Here is a 12,474-nt window from a genome sequence, read left to right as displayed (position 1 = left end):
TATATGCACGCATTGGCAATTACTAGCATCCGTCCCTATGTGAGCTTCTGGGAAGTAATGTGGGGTTTTGTGGCATTATCCAGTTTCCAGTGTGGGTATCATGACACAGCCCAGTTCCTCTGTTAACCATAAGGTTCCAGAAACTCTACATAAGACTGGGAACCCTGATTATATGCAAGTGACAAATGAGAATCTTGAGGAAAAGATAAGAACAGAGATATCTATAAATGAAGTTAGCAGTAACCCAGTATCTGAGTAAGGGCTTGCATTTTCTCTTTGCTAATTTAAAAACAAGTTTGCTTTTGTGGTGAGAAGAAATGCTATGATCCCATACTCTTATTTTGAGCATTTATTATTTATGGTAGTCCACATATTTTTTCCTCCTTTTTATGAATTTCCTTGCCTTGCTAGAGAAGTTGTGAAGTTGTAGTCTTCGCCTCCCCATGTGTTTTTGTCTGTTTTTCTTTGGTAAGAGAAAAGGTTTCATATCCACCAATAGTACTATTTTATCTGGCAAGGCAATCTATTCTCAGTGGATTTTGCATTATGGGTCCAACAAAACCTATCAGACATTTGGGGGAAAAGGAATAAGGATGCATACTCTGTGTAGTATCAACTAGTATGTAGAAGGCCATCTTTCCATGGGTCCAAAATCTTACCACACTAGTAATCTAGGTATAGCCACCTTGACAGTGATGTAGTATTTATATATTTTTTCACTATCTATGGAAGAAAAAAAACTTGATTGATAAGATATGGAATGAAAACACCAACATGAGTTTACAGGTAGTGTGGGGCATTCGTGCCTTCTATGTAGTATTATATCAATCATTTTAAAGCATGGACTTTTCTATATGCCAATACATATACTATTGCAGAAGATTATGTTTCTAATGGCTATTATATATATACATATATATAATATATATTATCGAAAACTTACCTCTTTAAACATTACTAATTCTCTAACCTGAACTGTTTCCCAGCCATGCCACCCAACAATTAATTTCTAGAAGAGAAGTGATGGCTCTTTCTGTCCTGGGTTCCTCTCCTACGTGGAGAGGATTGTCATGCTGTTTGAATTTTTTATCCCATTTTTCAATGAAGACATAGTAAGGCTTTGTTAATCTATTCAGCATGATCCATGAAGGTAAAATTTCAACAGAACAGTAAATCAGCTGCTTTGGGGACATTACCTTATAGATCCATCCTTCCTCTAGAATAATTTTTCTATAGGTTATAAATAATATTACTTTTTCCTGCAATTTGAGAAATTATGTGTGACATAATTCATTGTCTTTAAAGGAAACTGAAGATCCTTGTTTTGTTTGTTTGGTTTTTGTTGTTGCTGTTATTATTGTTGTTGTTGTTGTTATTGTTGTTGTTTTAAGCAAGCAAATCTAATCTAATCTGAAAGAGAATCAAGAATTTTCACATATTTTATTACAAAATTCAACTTTGGATTTATACTTCTTGAAAAGTTTTGTTTCCTTGTTGTCTTCCCCTTGTTTCCCCACTGTGTCTAGAGGCTTTTGATCTTTTTGAGAAAATGTGAACATTTTTCTTGGGCATGAGTGAATAGAAATCACAAATTATTGCTTTGGTTGTTCCTGTGTTAACTTTGAGACTCAAATTCTCAAACTTATTATTACTTATATGATCATGTGCTTGAAAACATTGCATTAAGCACGTGATAATCACAATAATTGGGTATTTAGACCTCTCACATTTCATTTGTTGGTTCACTGGTTTCCTCCAGTTTGTATTCTAATATTTTCTTTTTGACTAGAGACTAACTTTTTTCTAAGTGGAGTAACAGAGATATTTATACAAAAATGGGGAGATATTTTTCATATAAAGTAAAATTTCACACAAGTCAAAATACAACTCATCACCATATCTGCAAAAATGTAACTCATTTTTGGCATTTTTTCATTTTTTCCCCTAAGTAATGTATCATTCACCTATCTACAGACATCCGAGAGCAGAATTCCCCCAAATCCACCCAGTCTCTTTCATTGCAACCAGCGTGTACCTTTTTCTTATTAAGACTGATTATGAAGAAAAAATAAATTTTAATTATATGATTCATCCTCATCTTATAGTAAACTACTTGGAGGGACTCTGGGCTTTGGGAATATTATAATAAATCAGGAAAAATCTCAGCTTTAAGAATATCTTGATTGTCCCAATTGTTACCCACTTCAGACTTCTTCAGAATTATTGAGTCAAATTTAATATATGTAATGCTTTAAAATTTTAAGTAAATTCTATCTCATGGTCTTGAATTACATACTTTTTTAAATTTTAAAGAACTTCCTAAAACCTTTAAGCAAGACAATGTCTTCTCCTCTTTCCTTCTTCCAGTTGCCTAACTCACAAGTATAATCATTGATTACTTCACATTAATAAAAGCAGGAATAATATTAGATTATAAGCCTACATCAAGAGGTAATAACAAGCTTCTCAAATACCAGTCTCTAAAAATTATATTACAAATCTCATCCAAAACCAAATTTTGCATGTATTCAACAATGGCTACCAAAGAACTGAATAAGCAACAAGGAAGAATGCAAGTGAGAAAAATCTACAGTCCTTTTATTACTGTATTTTTTCTAAAAAAAATACTCTTATTCCATTTAGAGATTTTATTTGCCTTGATTTCAACAAATTCATTTATTTTTACCTTATGTAGTTTTTGTTCTTCTATCTCACTGTTTTAATATGACATAAAGTGTCCCCTTTGCCATGAATAATTGATTTTCAGTTACAGAAACAATTTATAGTGGAATAATACCTTAAAAGTCTGTTTTTGGTGGCTAAAATATATATTAGCCATTTGCTTGATGGAGGTACCTCAAAATAATGTTGGCCATCTTTTGAAAAGAAAGAAATCCAGTACTCTCCCATTTAGGATTTTATCTCAACTACAGGAACACAACGTAGCCATGGGTACATATATGCACCCAGTATATGTATATATATACAAATGAACATTTGTGTGTGTGTGTGTGTGTGTGTGTGAGCCAGTGAGGATGGGAAAAGCAGAAAGAGAGCTCTGCATTTATTGAAATTGTGAAATAACAGATATAGTATCTTTGGTTCTTTTTCAGAATAAATACTCCACTGGTATGGCAACTAGAGTAATGTTGTTTCTCCTCTAAAATCTAAGGTTTTATTTATTTTTTTATGTTTATTTATTTTTTGAGAGAGAGTGTGTGTGTGTGTGAAGAGAGGATGGGCAGAGAAAGAGGAAGACACAGAATCTGAAGCAGGCTCCAGGCTCTGAGCTGTGCTAACAGCTCAGAGCCTGATGCGGGGCTTGAACTCCCGGACCACGAGATCATGACCTGAGCAGAAGTCAGACACTTAACGGAATGAGCCACTCAGGCTCCCCTAAGGTTTTAATCAATAGATGGTTCTTTTTCCTTTCCTTTATCATCCTAGCTTCTTCTATCTTCCTATCTCTTATCTATATACATATTCCCTAAATTCCAAACATATAAAAAGTATAACCAGGAAGTTAAGAGAGTAAACTTTGGATATCTGGGTTCTCATGCCAGTTCTGCCTCTCATTAGTTGTGGGGCCTTGGACAATTTGTGGAATTTCCCTGAGTCACAGTTTCCTTTTCTGTAAAAGAGAGACAATAAAGTGTTACTCATTTGGTTATTGTAAGCATTATATGAAAATATATTTAAGTAACAGCACAAGGCCTGATGTAGTTATGCTGGAACATATTTGTTATAAGAATAATGTATAAGATTCAAGTCACTATCTCTTCTTTCATCAAACAAGAATATGTTTTCTACTCCCTTTAATAATAAAACATATATATCTTAAACATATAATTAATTGTATTTGGTCAAAATGGGAAGCTGTCTTCTGCATCACTTGTCCAAAAATGATTTTGTGCTGCTACCTGCTATTGTTCTAATCACCATTTGGAGCAAGGTAGTTCCATCTCAGTCCATCCTGTTGAAATCCCTTTCTTCCTACTGACCTCTTCCTCAGTTTATTCAGAAGAGTGTCTTCCTTGTACCCTTTCTTTATATTTCTCTCTTCAATTCCTTTGCTACCCAACAGATACTCTTTTTTTTTTTTTTTAAGATTTATTTATTTTTCAGAGAGAGAGTACAAGCAGGGAATGGGCAGAGGGAGGGGGACAGAAGATCCAAAGCAGGCTCCACGCTGATAGCAAAAAGCCAGATGCAGGGCTCGAACTCACAAACCGTGAGATCATAGCCTGAGCTGAACTTGGATACTCAACTGACTGAGCCACCCAGGTGTCCCCAGTTCCTCTGCAACCCAACAGATATTCTATCAGGGATATCAGATCCAGAAGTGCAACTTCCTCAAATCAAGTAACAGTCACAAAATTTAATGGAGATATAAATATAACAATGAATCAATACTTAAAAGAATCTAGAGCATTAAAAATTATGAGAAAATTTCTCTGCTCCAGAAGTCTTTATCTCCATAATATCTCCTTTCTACAAATGAAGCATTTTATTATGCTTTATTTAGTATATTGTGTTACATTTTATTTGTTAATATCAAATACTATTTTTTGAAACTTTTATTGCAAATGCACAGTATCTCAGGCCCGAAATAAGACATTTACATAAATAATTTACGTTCAAAAGATATTTTATTGTTTCTCATGTCTGAAGTCTTACATACTACCAAAACCCAATACACAGTAGATACTCAATAAAAATTCATTGAAATATGTTGAAATGTGTTGAGGACTACCAATACCTTAATTATTTGCCCAACCTTAGTATGTATCATTAAACATTCTGTAAGTTTACATTTCAGGTGTAGAATTTATTCATGGCTTTTGATAAATTAATGACTCCATACACTAATGACTCCAAGATCTGTATCTCCATTCTCAAATTTACTCATGAACCCAGACCTATTACCCACCTTAATCTGTTCATTCCCATCTAGATATCTGCCTGACACCTAAATTGAGCATATCCCTCTTAATTACTGATTAAACTCTTGCTCTTCATGGAAATTTTCTGCTTCCCCTCAATCCCCTTTTCTTTTTAAAAACTACACCTAATCAGAATAAGTTTTTAGTCCTTCTGGTAATCTTGTTCTTCCACAAGCCCAAGTTACACTGATTGTTTTCCTGAATGTCTTTCACTAAACCGTATTTGCTCAGTAAAAAATACAATGTGAGTCACAAGTGTAAACCACATGTGTAATTTTAGGTTTTTTAGTAACCACTTTAGAGAACTATGAAAAAATTAATTTGAATTCTTAATTCAGTATATCCAAATATTGTTTCAACATGCAATCAATAAAAAATTATTAATGAGATGTTCATATTCTTGTGTTCATACTGAGTCTTCAGAATCTATATTTTACCCTCAGAACACGTAATAATTTGGACTTGCATTTTAAGTGCTTAACAGACGCATATAGCTGGAGGCTTCTACTTTGGATGGCACGGTTCTAGCCTCTACTTTCTCCATCTGCTATTCTTGATCACTTCCTAGTCACCCCATTGGTGAGAGAAGGATTCCTGCCCTAAGATTCTAAGCGGCTGCCAAACCACAACACACAGCATGGGACAGTTGAGATCAACAACAGTCTATCTGTTACCTACACCCCTGATCCGGGGAGGAGGACATTGCCCACCATACACTGCCCTTGAGAAGGAGTAAATAACAAGGGAGTGAGAGACAGGTCTTATAGCACCAAGAGGAGGAGGGGGCCTCTTGTTTCCACAGGAACATGTGATTTACTTGTTTGAATAATTCTGCAGGCTGGCAGGAAACTGAGATCTGCTACTCAGGATAAGCAGAAACGGCACTTGGGCCACTTGATGGGACAATTTGCAGGTAGGGTACCGTCCCCACGGAGCAGAGTGGGAAGGGAACTTGTGGTTAAACCATTAAAGATGCTCTAGTTTTAGCAGATGTCCGGGCAGCACATAATAAAATCTTAACTTTAGCCTTCACCCCACACCTGTCACCACTGTTTTACTACAGCCTCTCTTCCTCTCTCCTGTAGAATTTTGTCACAACCTCTGAAATGGACCTTTCATTTCTCTCTAAATCATGCACCACACTACTGATAGAACAGTCTTTCTAATTTGTAAATAGGACCATGCTATTACTTACGTTAAAAATCTTCAAAGATTCCCCAAACCTAAAGGAGATATGCAAACTCTATAACATATTCTACAAAGTTCTTTTTTGGTCCGAGGTTTTGTCTATCTGGCTATTATTTTTTTATTATCTCTTTAAAATTGCATTCCCAATTCTAGTAACAATCAATGACAGCATTCCCCCTTATCCGCAGTTTCTCTTTTGGTGGTTTCAGTTATCCACAGTCCAGCACTACCTGGAGGCAAATGATCCTTCTTCTGACGTATCATCAAAAAATCAATCAATAGTAGCCTAGAGAGTCTTACATACAGAGAATAAACTGAGGGTTGCTGGAGGGAGGTGGATGGGTGGGGGATGGGCTAAATGGGTGATGGGCATTAAGGAAGGCACTTGGTGGGATGAGCACTGGGTGTTATGTGTAAATGATCAATCACTGGCTTCTACTCTTGAAACCAATACTACACTTCATGTTTACTAACTTGAACTTAAATACATAATAGTAGCTTAATGCTATATTACCGTGCCTGTCTTTCACCTCGCTTGATCTCATCACATAGGCATTTCATCATGTCACATCATCACAAGAAAGTGAGTATAATACATTAAGATATTTTGCGAGAGAAACCACATTCGCGTAACTTTTATTATAGTATAGTGTTATAACTGTTCTATTTTATTATTGTTATTGTTAATCTCTTACCCTGCTTAATTTATAAATTATAAATTATAATTAAATTATAAATATATAGATTAAACTTTATTATATGTATGTATGTGTAGGAAAAAACATAGTATGTATAGAGTCCACAGTTTCAGACATCTGCTGAGGGGCTTGGAAACTATCTCTTGCAGGTAAGGGGACAATGCTATATTTGCTGTTCTCCAATTACCTTGTGATTTTTACATTTCTAGGCCCTTGTACATGCCGCTGCCTAGAACACTTTTTCCCTTCCTCAACTGGTCTCCTGTATGAATTGGCATTGCTGATTTACTAACACAGTAACACTTTGAATCTCAATCAAACTGGCCATGAAAATCCACTCCCTTTTGCTTCCTCAGTTCTTTGTATCTAACTCACGTAAATATCAATCCTCTCAACTTTGGGTCTCTGGCTTTAAGTTGTACCAGAAATCTTCCAGTCCCCTTGGCATTAGGCCATGAATATCTGGGATATGATGATAACATAGTTAGAGTTATAATGGCAGCAACTAGCTTACTAATCATATTACACCATTATTATTGCACCTATATTGCATGGTAATTTTTCATATATCTCATCTACATGCTAAACTGTAAGTTGCCAAAATGGGAAATATCTTTTCATTTTTGTAACTCTCATGCATAATACAGTATCTGGCACAAAATAAGTAATTGTTAGATGAATATATGTATTACCTTATATCTTTACAAGGGCAGGAAACTGGACTTCAATTTGTAAGCATAAAATGTAAATATAAAGTTATGCTCTCAATCATAGCACCAAGATACACATTTTCAAGACTGTTTGGGCTTAAAAGTATTGACTGTTCTCTAAGAGTCTGTATGGTTGTACATCTAAGTCATCTAATCTTATAAATAAGAGCACCAAACAGACCAAATTAAGCATCCCTAGACATAGTAGGAATTAAGCCACATTGACTGCTGTTCTTTCATATTGGTCTAAATAGCTCACAGTATTGCCCCCTAAAAATGTTTGTTTATAATCAGGACAAAGCTAAGAGCTGCCTGTCTACAATGCACTTTAGGAGGTGAAGTGCAAGGCTTAGAACTGAAAAGAATTCACCATATTGAAGAGGATAGGAGAGCATTGACTTGATATTGATTAGTGAAACCCTTGAGTTGTAAAGGTTTTTTTCTCGTCCTGACAAAAAGAACAATGTCATTGTTTGATGAGACACATAAAATGTTTGTGGAAACAATGTCCAAGAAATGGTGGGTGTAATTGTCATGTCCAAAACATGGGCACTTTCTTTCTTAATTCAACTAGTATGAAAACATCTCCATTTAATAAGCACACTTATTTCCAGGATATTCTTAATTATTTAAGACTCCATTTTGATTACTGTAAATCTTATAAGTCTTTTCAGACATCTAAATGGTAGGCCAGAAATAAGACACTCAAGGTAAGAATATACAGCAGAAAAGAGAAACTAGGAACCAATTTGTGAGGATGCAAGAGAACCATGACCGCATTCTTGTGACCACCAACTACTATTTCTAGATCACATGAGTTGGTGTAAAAGAGAAAGATTGCTATGGGTTGTATACCTGTCAACAGTGTTTTCAAAAAAGCGGGAAGAAGTTTTAACTGCTTTTGACCTGGAGTAACAGGTGGCAACGTGGTGCAGGGAACAACCCACACTGACATACAAGTGAGAGTATGTCAGGAGAGGAAATTGTACATCAAATATTTTTTCCTTTATTTTGTTTCCTGATGAAGATGTGTCAAAAGTCAAAGAGTAGTACATGGTAGAAAGTTTTGGGAGTGGTGGGTTTATTGTAACCCACTTACCCTTTGAGGTTCAAAACCAACAGACTTTGGTTTGTCTACCATATCTAAAATAAACTTTCGGGGCACCTGGGTGGCTCAGTCAGTTGAGCATCCACCTTCAGCTCAGGTCATGATCTTGCGGTTCGTGAGTTTGATCCCCACATCAGGCTCTGTGCTGACAGATCAGAGCCTGGAACCTGCTTCGGATTCTGTGTCTCCCTCTCTCTTTGCCCCTTCTTTGCTCACACTCTCTCTCTCAAAAATAAATAAACATTAAAAAATTAAAAATAAATAAATAAAATGAAATAAACTGCCTACACTCTACAGGGTGAAAATGTAGGCATGTTTTTCTCTCTGTACCTTCAGGTACCAAAGTCTATATACTAAACTCTCACATGTGCAAGTCAATTGTTTTCGGTTTTGTCTTGTTTTAGTTTTTTTTAATGTTTATTTATTTTTAAGAAAGAAAGCGTGAGCTGGGGAGGAGCAGAGAAAGAGAGGGACAGAGAATCCGAAGCGGGCTCTACACTGACAGCAGAACGTGGGGCTAGAACTCATGAAATGAGAGATCATGACCTGAGCCGAAGTTGGATGCTTAACCATCTGAGCCACCCAAGTATCCCAGGTTTAAATCAAGGCCCAGGTCAACTGTAATTCTCTCTCGCATGTTCCCAGAATGTTGCCTGCAAATTACAGTCATCCAAAAGCTTTTAAGCACTTGATAAAATCAAGCATATGTAAACCTATAGTTAGTTATGTACTAAAGAGATAAATAATGCTATCTACAGACAAGATCCTGAAGATACTTAGATCCCATTTTAGGAAAATGGCAAAGCTGAAAAGAAATATGAGAATAGACTTAAGTTAACAAGAAATTATGCCTTTATCACAGGTAACACACATACAATACACATAGACGCCAACCACCTCCTCCCCCAGCCGCCTTCAACCAATGTAAATGATAAAGCAAGCATTGAACAGTTTGTGTGCTATTCTCTGAAATGAATGAATCATATGTCATATGAACCCATTGTGATTTCCATAACAATATCTATCAAACTATTTTAAACTATTTCAACCTGAAGAAGTACCATGCATACTGTGATGCAGGGATGTCTGGACCAGAGTCACGGCTCAAAATGTGACAATACTGCTTACTCATTGTGTGAGGTTTCTTGGGCACATTACTTACACTCACTGTGCTATAATTTCCTCATCTTCACAATGCAAATAATAATAATGCCTACCCTTTGAGGTTATTATGAGGGTTATATGAGTTAAAATACATAAAAGCACTAGAACAGTAGTTGGAGCATATCAACCACTATAAGAGTGTTTACTGTTATTAGTTACTTTGTACATATCTTTTTCTAAATGCACAATACATTAAAAAAAATATGTTCTCCCAGGTGGACAGAGTCAGGTTGTAGTAGATGCAGGAGCATTTGAGGTCTTTCCCAGCCCACTAACAAACCCCAAAACTAACATTCAGAATGAAGCTACATGGACAACGTCAAACATCACAGCTGGTCACCAGGACCAGATACAGCAAGTTGTGAACATAGATTAGTTCCATTCCTCATTGGTGTTCTCTCTAAGGCAGACTTGAAGACACAAAAGGAAGCTATATGGGCTGTGAACAAGTATACATGTGGTGGAACAGTTGAACAGATTGTGTGTACCTTGTTCATTATGGCATAATAGAACCATTGATGAACCTCTTAACTGCAAAAAATACCAATACTATTCTGGTTATTCTGGATGTCATTTCAAACATCTTTCAGGCTGCTGAGAAACTAGGTGAAACTGAAAAATTCAGTATAATGATTGAAGAAAGTGGAGGTTTGACAAAATTGAAGCTCTACAAAACCATGAATGTGTCTGTGTGCAAAGCTTCATTAAACTTGATTGAGAAGTATTCCTCTGTAGAGGAAGAAGAAGATCAAAATGTGCCAGAAACTACCTCTAAAGGCTATTACATTCCAAGTTTGGGATTGTACTCCCGGGACCTTTAACTTTTAGATTGTATAGCTGAGGAATAAAGTTGTTTGTTGTGTACTATGTTTGGTATAAGTTTGTCTTACTGTTTCTCTATGAAGAACTCTTTTTAAATGTGTTTTGTTATTGTAGCACTTTCTACAAGGCAAACTATACTTGAACAGTTCCAAACTGTACAAACTGTATGAAGCTTCTCCTCTCAGTGGGTTTCTTGTTTCTATGTGGAATCTCATATCTTGCAGTGTCCTGTAAATAATGATTAAATTCCACCCTTTTCCTTAAAAAAAAATATGTTCCCAAAAATCTGGCTTCATATAAAATTAATGGCATGTAAAAGTAAGCATATTTAGAAACAAGAGACTACAAACACAAGAGGTAGATAGTAACAAGGCAATAATATCAATTGCAATATCTCCACGTTTTACCATTCTAGTTCTGTCAATTTCATGTACTTGACCAAATTATAGAATTCTTATGAGGCTCATTTCTTCCTGTATTAAGAATTGAGGATAGGAACCTAAAGATAGAGTGCTGACAAGTGAAACTAACATCTAAGATTGATGAATAAAGAAATTATAATAGAAGCCTGAAATTTTCTCATTAAACTCAAGTCTCCAGGGAGGGATAGATTTAGTCAGAACACTGAGAGAATGTGCAAAGTAGATCATCATATGTATAAAAAAATAATATTTAGGCATTCTTATTGAGGAAAGATAATAATGAAAAAAATATATGTTCCAGAAGACTGGAGAGTGGAAAATATCAACCAATATTTTTCAACCTATATCTTTAATGGGGTTAAAAAAAAGTGTATTCTGTGAAACATAAACCATTGAACTTAACAATTTACCAATGGGCAAGATTCTGAATTCAGTGTTTGCAACTAAATTTGTCAAAAGTATTCTACAGAAAACTCATTGTCAGTACATAAATTAAAAGGAGATAGAATATCTAAATTCCTCATGTGATCCAAATACAAATGGTCTTCAGATAACATTTTTTGAAGTTTGGAAGAACTCAGATATTTCAACTTTTGAAGCCCCAAATACATGGATTTAAGTAAACTGTCTAGATCTCAGCAGTTAAGGTACAATGTTTCTTTTTCTATTTAGGTGAACAACCAAGAGCAGTATGAACTTTAAACTAATGAAGTTTAATAAATCAGCAAATAGTTGGAGAAGCATAGTCAAAGAATATTTTTAATGAATAAATGTCTGCCTAAAAAGAAAATTTTAGTGGCTCACTCTTCAGTTTTGTCCAAGAAAATTTGCATAAAAATATTCAGATGAAGTTATAAATCAAAGATCCCAATTTCATAGTCTTTGAAGATACCAGCAAATAGGTTTTATTTTATTTTATTTTATTTTATTTTATTTTATTTTATTTTATTTGTTTTAGATGGGGCACATACTTTTAAGTTCCCTAGGATGCACAGCCAACTATTTTCCTATTCCCAGCCATCTAGATTCTGAAGTTTATCGTTAAGATAACCAGATATGGGATAAAATTGGAAGAGATATAAATCTCAGCAAGCAGTGTTGTGATCTTGATTCAGCATGAATCCTAGTCTTAGGAACCAAGAACCCAACTGGTCAAGACATGTGGTTTTAGTTAAGATTTCTCAAACTAATGTGCTATAATAGTTGAAGTGTGGAAGTTTAATAAACCAATACAATATAACTTTATTTTGCACTTACATAAAACCCAATCAGTGGGGAGGGAGAATGGGTAGAATGGGTAGGGGAGGAAATTTTGTTCCATGTTGTCTTTCAGAAATCTAGTCTGTTCTAAGTTTGACATCTTTAAACACAAATATGACTTCCCTTGTCACTGTAGACTTTGGACATCTAGGCTGCAAA

The sequence above is a fragment of the Panthera onca genome, chromosome B1, assembly GCF_046562875.1.
Source record: "Panthera onca isolate mPanOnc1 chromosome B1, mPanOnc1 haplotype 2, whole genome shotgun sequence".
NCBI classification, from domain to species: domain Eukaryota; kingdom Metazoa; phylum Chordata; class Mammalia; order Carnivora; family Felidae; genus Panthera; species Panthera onca.
The sequence above is the reverse complement of the archived record's forward strand: the minus strand, read 5'-3'. Positions refer to the sequence as shown.